Here is a 16554-nt window from a genome sequence, read left to right on the forward strand (position 1 = left end):
CTGCGGGCTGCGGTCCAACAAGGGATGATGTCATCAAGGGTTGACGTCATTCTAATCTTTCAGCATCACTTTCCGCTCCGTTCGCAGCAGAGTCCGACCCGATGGGAGTCGCAGCTCCAGAGCAGGATGTCATATTAACTAACAGAATATGAACGTAGAGATTGTGGATTACTTACGAGCTTCAGAAGCACAAAGGTCGACAGTAAACCGGAAGAAGAAGAAAAGGTGAAATTAGCGCCAAAAGGTGGAACGACAGAAAGTTTTGAAACAGGAAACAGCAGCTATAGTTCAGTCATTTTATGGTTTGACCCAGAACAAATTGCAACAGAAATGATTTTGGTGGCATTTGAACCGTGAAAACTGTTTTTATAAAACATACAAAAAGTCTAGAAAGATTAAAAATCGGGAACTGTTAACAGGTGTACCACTAGCACAGCAGCGGGACAACAGTTAGCAGCCTAAAAAGGTAGACGAAGTATTTCTTTAGCCTTTCTGGCATATTTATTTAGGCAAAACAACCACTCACTGCTCTTCGTGAGCCGTCACGCTGAGAGAGAACCAAGAGAGAATCAAAAAAACTAACACTCATTTATATACACAGGATGTGACGTCACCAGTGACTCTTTCCTTATGTGAAAAACAATAACACTCTCTTGTGGAGAGGAACAGGAATATCATGTACAGAATACTTTCAGTCATACACATATGTCAACATCTATTCTTAAGGAATGTTTTATCATTCCTAGGTCTTTCATTTTGAACCTCTGTGTTAGCATCCTTTTAACTTCACGCATCGCTTTTTCACTACCGGCAGCTAGAATGAGGTCATCTACCCGTACTATCAGAATGAACTTCTCACCATGCTTTTCTTTTGTGTAAACACAGTGGTCAGCAGTATTCTGCACAAAGTCATTTCCACATAGATATGAGTGTAACATTCCAGTTTCTGCCTGATTGTTTGAGTCCATACAAAGACTTATTCAATTTACACACCAGTTTTTTTTTGTTTGTTTGTTTGTTTTTTCTTTGATCTTTTCTCGTTAACCTTGTGGCTGGTCTGTGTAAATCTCACAGTCAATGGGTGAGTGAAGATACGCTGTCTTAACATCCATCTGATGCAAGATCACATCCTCCTGTGCTGTTTTCTGCATGACAGTTCTGACACTTGTCATGTCAGCTGTGGGTGAGAATGTCTCCTCATAGTCAGTTCCTGCCTTTTGGTTGAATCCTTTGGTAACAAATCTTGCCTTGTATTTATTTGATCCATCTGTGTCTGTTTTGACACACAGACCTGTCTCCCTCCCAGAACCTGTTGACCTGGTGGTAGTTTGGTCAGCTGAAATGTGTTATTCTCCTGTAGTGAATGCATTTCCTCTTCCATGGTGTTTGTCCACTGCCTTGACTTGGAAGATGTCACTGCTTCCTGGTACGTGTTTGGTGTGTCACACACTGCTCGATAACAACAATCAACACAGGTGTCATCTGTCTCAAAATCTTGTAAAAAGGCTGGTTTCTGTTTTGTTCTCGTTGTGCAGCAGATAATTGAAACAATCATGCAAATGGTGATAAAAGCATCAAATTTGGCAGAAATACTCCTTAGACACTCCTCTTTTTAAAAAAACGATTGGCCACTTGAATTTTCAATCGGTGATCAGGTAGGGGTCAATTGAAGAATTACACGGTGGTCAAAATTAAAAGATACTCCAATCATATTGAAAGCTATACCACATTATTTGCTTGATCATAAAGATGCCTAAAAGGTATAGTTTGGACTGTGACTGAATTCTATGGAGTTATGGGATAAAAACAACAAAAATGGTGACAAAGGTCAGTTTCAGTTTGTGCAGGGATCAAAAGTTAAAGTTGCTCCAATGTTGGTAAAAGTGAAGACTGTGTGTACTTGTACCCATCTATGGTTTTCTGTGGTTTTTGTTGGGCCTGCCAGGTCAGTATGAAGAAGTTCTAAAGGCTTCTTTGCTTTGCTGTCTGCTTCTTCTTCTAGTTTGAACAAATTTGCCTTGTGTGCAGATTTCACACATCTGATCGTTTCCCTTAAGATCCGTACCTTTTTCCACACTTTGTAGTTTGATTACATCCTCAAAATTCCAGTGGACAAAAATCTCATGCCAGGTTTGCACATCATGACACACTTTACACTGGTCAGTGTGATCAACAGTAGGTAGGTAATACAGTTTTCATATTCATGGATTTTAAACTGGTTACCATCTTTGGTGACCATGTGACTGTCCTCTCTCTTGAAGACAACTGTTGCTCCACCATCGGTTGCTCTCAACACTGAAAAGATGTCGTGGGGATATGAAGGCATGTACAGAGCATCTCGTAACTGTGCTCTGCGCTCTCGTCCATCGTTGTCCAGGAGATGTATCATCGCTGTTCCTCTGCCTTGGGCTGTTCCACTGCAACGCGCCCCGTCTGAAAGCTCCACTGAATGAGTCTCTGGGTGGAATGTGCTGTCAAAGCTTGTAAACATCTTCATGTCACTAATGATGTCGGATGTCACTCCATCTACCATTATGTGTTGTGTGGGCCGCCAGAAGAGGAGGTACTGCTGGCCCACCACCAGAGGGCGCCCTGTCTGAAGTGCGGGCTTCAGGCACGAGAGGGCGCTGCCACCTCCCAAGAGCGGCCGGGTTGACAGCTGTCACTCATCAGTTATGACAGCTGTCACCAATCATCTGCGCCTCACCCCAAATAAAAGCAGGACGACACCTCCACCACGTCGCCGAGATATCGTTCTTCCAAGGAGGTAACTCTTTCAGCCTGAGAATTCCTAAATGTTGTTTTCAGTAGATACATTGTTGCAGCTGTCTTCCCGAAGGACCGGCGTATGCTGCGACTGCTTCGCTCTGCATTCCGCCAGATAAGTAATTAGACAGGAGCTGCACGAGCGTGTGATTAGAGGTGGAGGTGGAATAACCACCATCCTTGTTACGGGGTGTACATACACCCACACCTGACTGTTTTTGCTCTTCGCCAGCAGTACCAGATCCGACACGCGGAGACGGTGGCCACCTGGGGGACTCGGGACCTGGCGGCTCCAGTATCCTCCTGGTTCGGTGGTGGAGGAAATCGTGTGGTTCCGGTTCTTCTCCAGACGGACGTCTCCTATCGTCGAGCCTGCCCACACGACACCTTTATTAACTGACTTTGTATTCATTCTATAATCTGCTGTGTGTAGTTGTGGCATTCACAACAGTAAAGTGTTCAAATTTAACTTCTCCTATTGTCCGTTCATTTGCGCCCCCTGTTGTGGGTCCGTGTCACTACACTTTCACAACATTATGCCTCTCATTTTTACTTTGGGGGTCGGATCATCTCCTTTGGTCTGTAAAGCTTTGACGAGATCGTCGCTTGTTTCTTCATCTGTGACTTTTCTGGCATTGTCCTTTGTATCTTTCTTTTTACACAAAGACTCTTCGTGTGTGTTGCTCTTGCACAAGTTGCACCACACTTTTTGTGTACATTTTCTTGCTCTGTGCCCTTTTTTCCCACATTTGAAACAGGTCAGCTTTGCATCTTCTCCTTTATCTTCACTGCTGTGGTACTTTCTGTAACCACCAAAAATCATGGCTAAGATCAAACTACCACTTAAAGTCTCAACGGTGTAACGTAGAGCTGAAATCAGGTTCTCTGCTCGGATAATGTAGTCCGTTGCTGACTTGTTGTCTGTCTTCCGTAGTTTTGTCAAAGACATGTAGAGGTTTATGATCCATGGTTTACTTTTCCCTGAGTAATGTTCTCTCAGTATTTTCAATGCTTTTCTGCCGTCGTTTGTTGAATCGTGTCTAATTAGCGACAGACTTGTATCATTGATTAGCCTGATTATCTCAGAATAGCAATCTGCATTCTTGGCTCTGTCTTCTGCAATTTGCGCTTCATCCACTGGCTCATTCAAAATAGTCTTTGTAACTTCAGAGTATGCAAATGTCCCAAAAAGCTGGTTTCCCAGAGGTCATATTTGTCTTCAGATCCATCAAAATACATTTGCGGGGACAGGCTACTAGCTGCATGACTAGCCATTGTGTTAACGTAGCTCTTTGCTAAAATTAGCTTGTTGGTCCACCAAATTTGTCGTGGTCGGCTTTTCTTCAACACAAACTGGCATCACACAAGTCCCTAGTTCACTGTAAGCTCCATGTAATACTTCACATTTGTGTCACCTGCATTTTTCACTGTTTTCTTGGACTCAAATCCGCCCTCACACACCTGCGGCAGTCCTGTGGTCCATTGCCTGTATTACTCGGTGACTGGGCCCATAACCGGTTAAGGCAGGCGGGTCGAGGAAATGGTGACTCATAATGCAGAATAAACAATGCATATACAGGTGATCTCTTTAGCCTCCTTTGTGGGCATCTTTATTGTAGTAGAACTTGGTAACACAATGAAACAGAAGCCGTGGCCATGAGTGCAAGAAGAAAGAAGAAAAGAATGAGCCAAAGAGCCACGAGACCATCACCTCCCCATAAATTATCAATTCATCATCAATTTTATTTATATAGCACCAAATCACAACAAACAGTTGCCCCAAGGTGCTTTATATTGTAAGGCAAAGCCATACAATAATTACGTAAAAACCCCAACGGTCAAAACGACCCCCTGTGAGCAAGCACTTGGCGACAGTGGGAAGGAAAAACTCCCTTTTAACAGGAAGAAACGTCCAGCAGAACCAGGCTCAGGGAGGGGCAGTCTTCTGCTGGGACTGGTTGGGGCTGAGGGAGAGAACCAGGAAAAAGACATGCTGTGGAGGGGAGCAGAGATCAATCACTAATGATTAAATGCAGAGTGGTGCATACAGAGCTAAAAGAGAACGAAACACTCAGTGCATCATGGGAACCCCCCAGCAGTCTACGTCTATAGCAGCATAACTAAGGGATGGTTCAGGGTCACCTGATCCAGCCCTAACTATAAGCTTTAGCAAAAAGGAAAGTTTTAAGCCTAATCTTAAAAGTAGAGAGGGTGTCTGTCTCCCTGATCTGAATTGGGAGCTGGTTCCACAGGAGAGGAGCCTGAAAGCTGAAGGCTCTGCCTCCCATTCTACTCTTACAAACCCTAGGAACTACAAGTAAGCCTGCAGTCTGAGAGCGAAGCGCTCTATTGGGGTGATATGGTACTACGAGGTCCCTAAGATAAGATGGGACCTGATTATTCAAAACCTTATAAGTAAGAAGAAGAATTTTAAATTAAGGTGTGGTGTCTCCAGTTATCAGTGGAGATTGGAGTGGCCTCACTGGAGGAGAAGACCTGCTTAAAGGAACACTCTCTGGGTTTTCTGGTGGTAGATGAGTCCACAGGTGAGCACTTGACATCCCTGATTTGGAAGAAACTTGTAGAGCTGAAAATTCCTTTTAATGACTGTAGAGGACAGACAGAAGACAACGGGGCCAACATGAGTGAAAAAACAAGGGAGTACAAGCCGCCAGGCTCCTAGAAATAAATCCCAGAGGTTGTTTTGTACCATGTGGGACACAAACCTTAAACTTGGTTGTGGCTGATGCTGTAAAAAACTCCACCGATGCTCCACATGACTTTGGCATTTTGCAGAAGCTCTACATCTTGTTTTTAGCCTCCACACAGAGACGGAGCATTTTGAGAAAATCATGTGAACATTACTTTGAAGATGTGCTCTCAAACAAGGTGGGAAAGCAAAGTAAAGAAGTCTCCCAGCATGCACGTGGACACTGCAGTTGGTCTCCTCAAAAAGACAGAGTGTCTCTGTGATTACAGAGAAAAGGACTTTGTTACAGATGTCCACCAAGGACATGAACACAGAGGCTGTTTTAGAAAAGAAAAGACTCAAAGGTCCACAAAACGACTCTTCTCTTGTGAATCTTTTGGTGATGCAGTGAAGAAACCTGAAGTTCCATCGTTGTTGTTGATTCTGTAACATCAGCACTTGGAGAGGTTTGTCACTGTGCAAAATGTAGGAGACAAGTTTGGTGATCTGACTAGTTTTCAAAGTCTCTCTGATGCTGAAAGGACCAAACAGTGTCAGGATCTAAGTGCTGCTTTGGACTTTAATGTCAGTCTGACCTGGATGGCAAAGAGCTAAAGAACCTTCCAACAAAACCAACGTCCCACTTTAAGCTGCTGTCTGTCATTCATGAAGCTGAGCCCCAATTTGTGGACCACTCTGAGAACAGCAAAGAACTCTACCAGGAACTGGAGCTGAGGCAGAAAGAAGCTTCTCCAAACTCATCAAAACAAATTTAAGGGCAACAATATCTCAAGAGCACCTTTCTGAACTTGCAGTCACAAATATCAACCATATTCTTCTGGTGTCAAGAGCCCAAGCCGCTCTGGGGACAGTGTCAGGTGGGGACTTTGACTGGGACGGACCTGTCAAACAGTAACATACACAGTAAAATCACCAGTGTTAAATTAACACTGACATTCAGGTGCCCACTTGGGATACTGTGGGGGCAGTCAGGTGCCTTCAGGCTCATTTGTGCCACATCCAGGGCATTACAGCATGTGCTCTACATTCAGGCTGGTCACATGACTGTGCCCGATTGTTTGGAATGCACTCAGGATGCTGTTGGAGGTTTTTGGAAGCACCTCGACAATTCCAGAATGGAAGTCAAATTTTCAATCAGTCTCATTCGGCCTCTGGTGTGATGGGAATATGAACATTCAGGGCGGCCACACGACTCTGCCCACCTGTTTGACTGCTCTCAGAATGCTGTCCGACATTTTCAAATGCACCTTGACAGAGAGTCAGGCTTTATCTCCACAAACACACTCACACATGGAAACAGATTGTTCAGACTGTGATGTTGTGTAACAAACTGCACACTTTGACAGTGAAGCTGAAAAGAAATTTAAACATTGTGTTCTGATCTTGTCCTGGAATTTAAAGGCTGTTGTTCTTGTGTTTGTGTCTGTCTGTTGGACTTTCAATCTAACTGGTTTGACAGGTTTGTCAGAGATGTCATGTTCTTCCTGGAAATCTGTCTCTCTCTCTGTCTCAGTTTGGTTCCTGGGTTTGAGGTGAAGGTTTAGCTGAGAGGTTATTTTGTTTTTAATTCTCTTTTGGACTGTTGTCTGTGTTTTTGTCTCTTCTGTTGGCTGCTGATAACCAGGTTGCATTTATTTATTTGTAAAATTATTACATATTCTCCACTGGGGACAGGTCTGGACTGCAAGCAGCCCAGCCCATTGGCCTTCACCTCTTTTTCTGCAGCCATGCCTTTGTCATGTGCAGAATGTGGTTTTTCATTGTTTTGTTGAAAAATGCACAGATGCATGGAAAAATGCATCCCTGGAAAATGTTTTCTTGAAGGCAGCATATGTTGCTCTAAAATTTTAATGTACTTTTCTGCATTAATGGGGGCATCACAAGTGTGAAGTACCTTTACCAAGGGCACTCACACACCATGACAGACCCTGGCTTTTGGACTTGTTGCTGATATCAGACTGGATGATCCTGCTTGTCTTTGGGGTGGAGCACAAGGTGCCAATTTCTTCCAAAAAGATCTGGAATACTGATTCATCTGACAATAACCCTGATTGCCTCAGAGACCAGAGAAGTCAAAGCCACTTCTGGACCGAGTTGACAAAAAGGCTTCTTTTTGTACACAGTAATGTTTTAAGTAGCATTTGTGAATGTAACTGTGTTTTAGTGCTTGACCAAGGATTTTGAAAGTAATCCTTTGCCCATGTGGTTCTATCATCTATTGATGAATGATGGTTTTCGACGCAGATAACATATTCAACTCAAATTTCTCCAAGTTCATTGACTCATTTGACATTGTGCTCTGTAGTGGGGAAAAATATGCAAATAGCTTCCAGCCTTTCTTTGAGGAACATGGTTTTTAAACAAGAAATGTTTTTAACCAGTTTTCTCTTGGATTTGACAAACTGATGATCCTTTGCTCCTCAAAAACTCACATTTTCGTTACCAGCACTTTTGCATCAAATCATGATTACACTCACCCGTTGACATGTGAACTCTTCTGCACCTCACAGGGCATTTCACCTTCAATTCAAATGCAGAGAAAAGCTCAAACCCCACCTCAGATTGTTAAAAGTGAAATTTGCCGGAAAATGGTTGATGTCCAGCTCTTGTGATAACCAGAGAAAGTGCACACGACGGTCCCGGCTCCACAGAGCCATCCGTTTAGAAATGATCCGGTGGTTTGTGGCTCTCAATGGCGGCACGGAGCGTGGCGCACCGAGTGTCCTTAAAGCTGTAGTAACAGTCCTTATTCTCTGTGAAGCCCGTAAAATTTTCACCGAAAGCCAGATAAATTTTTCGAATGGTTTCCAGCTGCCAGTCTAACAGTTTCTGAAAAAATTCTGATGGGAAAAAAAGCCCAAATCATTCCGCCATTTCCTGACAATGAAAATCCGTCGAGGGGGTGGACCACTCCTCACTCAAAGCCTGCTCACAGGCAAATGACGCAACCAACAGGCATGGAAAAACTCACGCATGCGCACGAGGGTTCAAGCTTGTCTGACGCAATCACACATGATTCAAATCCATATGGTTTTTGAACAAAAATAATAAGGTCGGATACTTTTCTAATAGACCTCGTAGTTCATGATGTGGACATTTTGGGCAGGCAAAATATTAGTTCTACACACTGTTCCAGTCCACTGCCAAGCCGCAAATCCCCGTCAGTTGCGGATATCAGCAGATGAAGGTAGATATACAGCGCATAAAGTGAGTATGCATTGTGTATGAATTGAGTATGTATGGACTATGTAAGGCGGATGTCATCCGCATCAAGATTTTTGAGCAACTCAAAAATCCTGACCGCGGACATGCGTGCCTCTGCGGATGAACACGGGTGTGTTCGGATGACGGCCGACTCATACAGGCATGTTACACGGATATTGCGGCTGTTTGGCGAATATGGACCAATTTTGTGCGCAATCTATACACAAATCCTCCTAAACACCAGTGGGACAGGGCCCTTACACTCAGAGAAACTCACAAAGTCATACTCGATGTCATGCTCCTTCAGGATTTTGCTGAACAGGTCTATGATTAAACAGAATAAAAGTGGTGAGAGTCTGTCTCCCTGAATTATTCCTCTCTGAACTCGTACGTCTGGGATTGTTATTTGTCCCTCTGTGTGATTGAGGGTGATGGTGGTGTTCCACTTGTTCATTTGTGCTCTCAGGAAAGATCTTATTTCCTCATTGATGTTGTAGAGTTCTAAGCACCTCATGATCCAGGAGTGTGGCACGCTTACCTTTTTGTAATCAATCCAAGCCATGCTGAGGTTCCTCCTCCTTTTTTTGCAGTCCTCCAGGATAACTTTGTCTGTCAGTAACTGGTCTTTAGCTCCTAATCTTCTTTTGGAACATCCTTTCTGTTCATTTTCCAGGTAGCCACCAGTGTCAAGATGTTCATAAATGGCATCAGTTATGATTCCTGTCAGCCATTTGTACGTTGTTGTTAGGCAGCAGATGGGCCTGTACTTGTTGGGAAGCTGTGTTTCCTTGGTCTTTGGTAGTAGGCTTGTGTTCCCAGTTGTTATCCAGTCTGGTGTGTCCTCTTCTCCGTTCAATATTTTTGTGAAAGCCACGACATAGTGGTGGTGCAATGCTGTCAGTCTTTTCAGCCAATAATTAGGGATTTTGTTGATGCCAGGTGCTTTGAAGTTACTGTATTCACTCATTTTCTTTCTGATCTACTCTTCAGTGATTACAATTGCTGGCATTTGCTGTTTGTCTTTGTTTTTCTGTTTTATTTTTTCAATCCACTCAGCCTCTTTGTGGTCTCCAGAAGTTTTCAATTTCTTCTCTCTCAGGTGGTTGTTGTACTTCTATTGTCGTTTGCCAACTTCCTGTACACTAGTCTGGGGTTTTTTGCAAATTGCTCATCTGTTTTGCTTGTATTTTCTTATCTTTGTTCCTAATCTGCCGCAAAATCTTTCACTAAGGCTTGATGTTCAGCCTCCCACCCAGCTGTTTATCTTCAACACTATTTTCTTTTAATGCGATTTACTTTTTAAGGAGATTACTTTTATGGTTTTGGCTTCCCAAAAATGTTATTTGGGAGATCTCTGCTCTTCGGCGGCTGATTTTTTTGTTGTAATTTCTTTTTCCATTGTGGCATGTATTCTTTTTCTTAATTGTGGTTCCTTTTCTCTCCAAATCTTGTGGGGCTAATTTACTTTGTATGTACCATGACGCTCCATAATTTAGAGTTTAAATCTGTCAACGTGGTTCCTTCTGGGACCAGTTTAGCCAGTTCCAGGTTAACGTTTTGCAGGATAGTTTTATTTTTTTTATTCTCCTTTAGTATAGTCAGCTTTGGACGCACTTTCATGTCCATTTTTTTGTTTGTTTCTTCAATCTTATTTGCCTATTCCTCTTCTAGTTCCTGGTGTTCTGGATCTTATATCGTTTTGTAGATGAGCTGGTGAATGGCTCATTTTTTGTTGGGGCAGTGAATGACTATGAATTATCATGTGTGTTTTCAGGTGGCCCTTTAGTCCAAACCTTTTACCACATTCAGAACAGACAAATGCTTTGTGCCTTTTGTTTTTTCATTTGCCTTGAATTTCCTTCTACAAGAGTACAGTAGGCCCCAGACCCGGGGTCTAAAGCTGCACCCTTAACATTACTGGCTTTGTATCCGAGGGCTCTCTTCAAGATGGTGACCTTTCCTCTCCTCAAATACTGCCTTTGATCTCCTGCCCCACTTCTCAAGTTTGAGTACGGGAAGCAGTGACAGATCTTTTTCTTCTCCCCAATGGACCAATTTACAATGATGCAGTTTCACTGAATTCTTTTAGCCCATTGATGGTGTTGTTGCTGGGGTCCAGGATCAGAACTATCTGGTGGATGACACCGCTGATCTGGTGGATGACCCAGCTGAGTGCTGCTACAGAGGAGATGTCTCCCCACAGCACTGGGAGAAGCTGCACCATTTTCTTCATACGCCCTGGTGCTTAGGCGCTTTGTGGAGGTTTTAGCTGGGGTTTGTTTCTTTTGAAACATCCTCATACCAAGATCTCTCCTGGCAAACCCCTTCACAGTGGGACCGAGGACACTCGAGGCTTGTGTCCAGTAGGAACTCCAACCCGCCCTGTATGAATTATCATGTGTGTTTTCAGGTTGCTCTTTTGTCCAAATCTTTTACCACACTCAGAACAGACAAATGCTTTTTGCCTTTTGGTTTTTCATTTATCTTTGATGTCTTTTTAGTAGAATGCAATGGGCCCCAAACCTGGGGTCTAAAGTTGCACCCTAGGCTCTATAGTTATCCTAACCAGATCTGGCATTGTATCCGAGGTCTCTCTTCAAGATGGTGATCGTTCCCTTAATTGCAGACAACTGCACCTCATGTGCACTTGGGTGACCGGGGATTGCCTCAAGATATTTCTTCAGGTTCTTCTTCATCAGGCCTGTTGCTCCCACCACAACTGGGATGATATCAATGTCTTTCAATGACCATGTTGTTCGTAGGTCATTTTTCAGGTCTTGGTATTTCGAGATCTTTCCCCTTTCCGCTCGATTTAGGCCGTAGTCATTGGGGACTGTCACATCGATGACTTTGGCTGTTTTCTCTTGCTTGTTCCAGATGACAATATCAGGTTTGATTGCACCTCCTTCAATGTGTCTTCCTGCTGGGATCTCTTTGTCGTAGAAGATCGTAACTTCTCCGTTGGATGAGACTGGTGCTGGCTCGTGCTCCTAGACATGTTCTTTGACTTCCATCTCCAGTTCCTTGCAGACCTTCCAGTGGAGATATTGACAGATCTTGTTGTGTCTGGATGTATAATGTCCATCTGCCATGAGGATCTGGCATGCTGAAGTTAGATGGTTTACACTCTCAACAGCTGTATGACAGAATCGGCATTTATCATTCTGTGAGATCCCTGCCATTTTTTTGAAGCCATTTGTTAGAAGTCCCTGATCTTGTGCTCCAATCAATTCTTTCTCTATCAAAACCAAGTTTTCCATTTTTTTAGCCACTGCATTGATCCAACTTTGTCGATGTATTCCTTTTGGAGCTCTTCATGGAATCGTCCGGCTCTTTTGTGCTGTTTCCATCTTTCCACTCGATGTTTTCCTTCTCTTTTGCTGTATTGTAGTCTGGTCTGTCTTGCAAGTTTTGTTGCAGGCATGAGACTGTTGCTTTTTCTCTCTTGTAGAAGTTCTCCGCCAAAGTTTTTTGCCAGTTTAGTGATTGAGGTCCGTTCGGTTAAGTGCTCGTGGTGTTGTGCGACCGTTTTTACGATTTCTTCTTCAGAGCTCTTTAAGTACTGTCCAATACTTATTATCGATGCTCTGTAGGCCTGATTGATTTCAGTGAGACCCAGACTGCCTTCTCTGCGAGGGAGATATATTCTGTCCATGCACTGATTTCTGTATGTGACATTGTGGAGGGTGAGCATCTTCCTGGTTTTTGTGTCCAACTTATTAAGCTCACATTGTGGCCAGTTCACTATGCCAAACCCATAGGTCACCACTGGTATTGCAAACTGTTTTATGGCTGTGATCTTGTTTTTTGGTGTCAACTGTGTTTTGCAGATTTTTTTTAAGTGGTTTAGGTATTCTTTTGTTGTTTTTGTTCTCATTTTCTTGTGCTCAATTGTATTACTTTGTTCAATTCCCAAGTGTTTGTATGTGGAGTCTGGAGCCAGATCTTCAATGTAGCTCCCTTCATCCAATTGTATGTTTTCGGTTTTTGTCTTTTTACCTTTTGTCATTGTGCATTTTGAGCATTTATCCAGTCCAAATTCCATACCAATGTCTTTTGAGAACTTATGGACAGTTTCCACAAGCTGACTGAGTATGTTTTTTGTGTTGGCATAGATTTTCAAATCATCCATGAACAACAGATGGTTCACAAGTTTTTGGTTTTTCTTTCCTCTGTCTTTACTTAAGTCCTATCCGATGTCATGCTCCTTCAGGATCTTGCTGAGCGGGTCTGTAATTAAGCAGAATAAGAGAGGTGAAAGGCTGTCTCCCTGAAGTATCCCTCTCTGAACTCGTATGTCTGGGATTGTTATTTGTCCCTCTGTGTGATTGAGGGTGATGGTGGTGTTCCACTTGTTCATTTGTGCTCTCAGGAAAGATCTTATTTCCTCATTGATGTTGTAGAGTTCTAAGCACCTCATGATCCAGGAGTGTGGTACACTGTCAAATGCCTTTTTGTAGTCAATCCAAGCCATGCTGAGGTTCCTCTGCCTTGTTTTGCAGTCCTCCAGGATAACTTTGTCTGTTAGTAACTGGTCTTTAGCTCCTAATCTTCCACCAGTGTCCAGATGTTCATAAATGGCATCAGTTATGATTCCTGTCAGCCATTTGTATGTTGTTGTTAGGCAGCAGATGGGTCTGTACTTGTTGGGAAGCTGTGTTTCCTTGGTCTTTGGAATTAGGCTTGTGTTCCCTGTCGTCAGCCAGTCTGGTGTGTCCTCTTCTCCGTTTAATATTTTTGTGAAAGTCACAGCATAATGTTGGTGTAATGCTGTCAGTCTTTTCAGCCAAAAATTTGGGATTTTGTCGATGCCAGGTGCCCTGAAGTTACTGTATTCACTCATTTTCTTTCTGATCTCTTCTTCATTGATTACAATTGCTGGCAATTGTTGTTTGTCTTTGTTTTTCTGTTTTATTTTTTCAATCCACTCAGCCTCTTGGTGTTGTTTTGGGTCTTCAAAGAGTGGTCTCCAGAATTTTTCAATTTCCTCTCTCAGGTGGTTGTTGTACTTCTATTGTGTCGTTTGCCAGCTTTCTGTACACTAGTCTGGGATTTTTTGCAAATAGTTTGTTTATCTGTTTTGCTTGTATTTTCTTGTCTTTGTTCCTAATTTGTGCTGCGAAAGCTTTTACTAAGGCTTGATGTTCAGCCAGCCTTCCACCTAGCAGTTTGTCTTCAACACTGTATTTTCTTTGAATGCGATTTACTTTTTTAAGAAGATTCTTTTTGTGCTTCTTGTTTCCTAAAAATGTGGCCATTTGGGAGATCTCTGCTCTTAGGCAGCTGATTTTTTGTTGTAATTTCTTTTTCCATCGTGGCATGGTATTCTTTTTCTTATTTGTAGTTCCGTTTCTCTCCAAATCTTGTGGGGCTAATTTACTTTGTATGTACCATGCCGCTCCATAATTTAACAGTTTAACTCTGTCAATGTGGCTCCTTTTGGGACCAGTTTGGTCAGTCCTATGTTAACTTTTTGCAGGATATTTTTAAATTTTGTATTCTCCTTTAGTTTAGTCAGCTTTGGGTGCTCTTTCATGTCCATTTTTCTTGTTTCTTCAATCTTATTTGCCAATTTCTCTGCTAGTTCCTGCTGTTCTGGGTCTGTGTGCACCTGTATATTATTTTGTAGATGAGCTGGTGAACTGTTCATTTTTTCAGGGAGCAGTGAGTTGCTCGTTTCTTCGGGAGGCAGTAAGTTGTTCGTTTTTTCGGGGAGCAGTGAATGGTTTGTTTTTTTGGGGATGTACTTTTTTTGAGGGCAATCATTTTTTGGTGGTGCAATGGATTGTGTCAGAGGGCAGATGCCATCTCTGATCATTTGCTCAACCTCCTGTTGCATCGCTTTTATTTCATCCTCCAAGAAATGTTTTTGTTTGATAAAGTTGGATTTTTGGGTGGTGAGAGTCTTACATGGGATGTCTTTCTTACTGGGGCAGTGGTGGTGGAATATTTTTTGCCATTCTTTGGATCTCTTTGTCTCATTTTTGGGGTATTTTATTTTGGCATATTCCTTTGCCCACAGCAGTATCCATTCTTCCTCCCTCTTCCACTGACTCCTTTTAAACTGGAGTTGCTTCCCTTTATCCATCAACTGATAATCTTTTATCGATTCCTTTTGAGCTTCTTCCTTTATTTTTTTTATTTCCTCTGCTGTCAGATATTTAGCGATTTGTGAGGCGATCGATTCCAGTTTTGCAGTTGTGGTGGCTTCTTTCTTTTCTGGTGGTAGATCTGCTTCTTTTGTGCACTCCCCAAATACTGCCTTTTTCTTTCTGTCCCACTTCTCATGCCTTGAGTAAGTGAAGCAGTGAAAGATCTTTTTTTCTCTTCAATGGTCCAATTTACTGTGGCGTAGTTTCGTTTGTTTCTTCTGACCCATTGATGCTGTTGTTGCTGGAGTCCAGGATCAGAACTATGCTGATCTGGTGGATTATCCAGCCGAGTGTCCTTCTGTTCCAGTATTTGTCATCGATCAGAACAGCTAAATGGTTTTCTTCTTGCTTGCCTCTCCTTTTGTTGCTCTGAGTTGTTCATGTGACCAGATGCTTTTCCATATTTAGAGCCTTTAAACTGTTTTTCATCAGTGTTGCCTGAACAAACAATATTGGTATTTTTTCTGACAGTTAAAACTTGACTGAAGTTCTCTGGTCTGTTTCCAGTCATCACTGTCATCAGTCTCAGTTCCAGAACTGTCTGAACTCCTGCCACTGGTATCTGGTTGTAAATGACTGTTTGGACCTGAGTTGCTGGCTGGTTGTGGTCCTCCATCGTCCTCTCCATCAGCTTCTGCTGTCAGTGTTCTGTGTACAGATGAGCTGCTGGCTACAGGCTCAGCCTCTGTGCTCTCATCACTTCGGCTTTGATGAAGCTGTGATGTCTCTGGTTTTTCATCATCATTTTCACTCTTCACAGGGACGGCAGTGAAACCAAACTTGGTGAGATCTGCCTCCTCTAGCTGCTGAAGCTGCTCTCCCTGCTGACTTATCCACAGCTTCTCTTCTTCTTTAATGTCCTCCTGGTCAACACTCAGATTCTATTCCTGGTGTTCAGAGAGAGTTTCTTCTTTAATCACCAACAACGGCTGCATGTCTCTTTTGTTCTCTTCTTTTAAATGACACATTTCTTGTTCCTGGTCTGTGATCATTCCTTCATCAGCAGGTGTTCACTGTAGTTTCAACATGTCCCTCAGCTGCTGGACTTCAGACATGTTTGTAGAAACGACTGCTCTGGATCAGAGAACTTCAGGACTGAAAACAGCACGTTGACTAGTTTCTTCTCTTCTTCAAATCCACTCATTTCTTCTTGCTGCTCTGCGATCTGTTTGTTTCTACCAACTCAAATATCTCAGTATTAGCAGCAGTTAGCCCCTGTTTCAACAACCTTCTCAGCTCTTCCACCTTTTCACACTAACTTCACCTTTTCTTCTTTTTCCAGTTTGCTGTCAACCTTTGTGCTTCTGGAGCTCTTCAAAAAACATTCGAGGATCACAGAGTGAAGTTTGATCGGTGCAGCTTTAGACCCCGGGTCTGGGGCCCATTGCATTCTTGTAGAAGGAAAGTCAAGGCAAATGGAAAAAAAAAACAATTCAAAATTATAAGATTTCTAGTGTTTAATATAAAGAATGTGTGTAAAAACAATGATTAGAATCAGTATTTGGCTTCCCAGATTGCCTAAGAATGCAGGAAGAAGGCTGTAGTTTTTTATTTTTATTTTTTTTTCCCCCAGGATGAGTGGGGGGGGATACCCAACCAAGTTGTAATCCCCTCCCTTCACATGAGGCCAGAGTTGTCCCTGAGTTTATTTGGTGTTTGGACCCTCTTATGCTGAATATCAGTCGTGTCTGTTTTCATGTGTGTGATCATTACTGTAGCAAC

General features: G+C 42.8%; 1 long non-coding RNA gene across 1 annotated transcript in view; it reads left to right on the forward strand.

Moving 5' to 3' along the window:
- Positions 1-16554, forward strand: part of LOC117504894 — a 797517-nt gene that overhangs the window by 715128 nt on the left and 65835 nt on the right. The gene's annotated exons all lie outside the window — the stretch shown is intronic.

The sequence above is a fragment of the Thalassophryne amazonica genome, chromosome 23, assembly GCF_902500255.1.
Source record: "Thalassophryne amazonica chromosome 23, fThaAma1.1, whole genome shotgun sequence".
Taxonomy (NCBI): Eukaryota; Metazoa; Chordata; class Actinopteri; order Batrachoidiformes; family Batrachoididae; genus Thalassophryne; species Thalassophryne amazonica.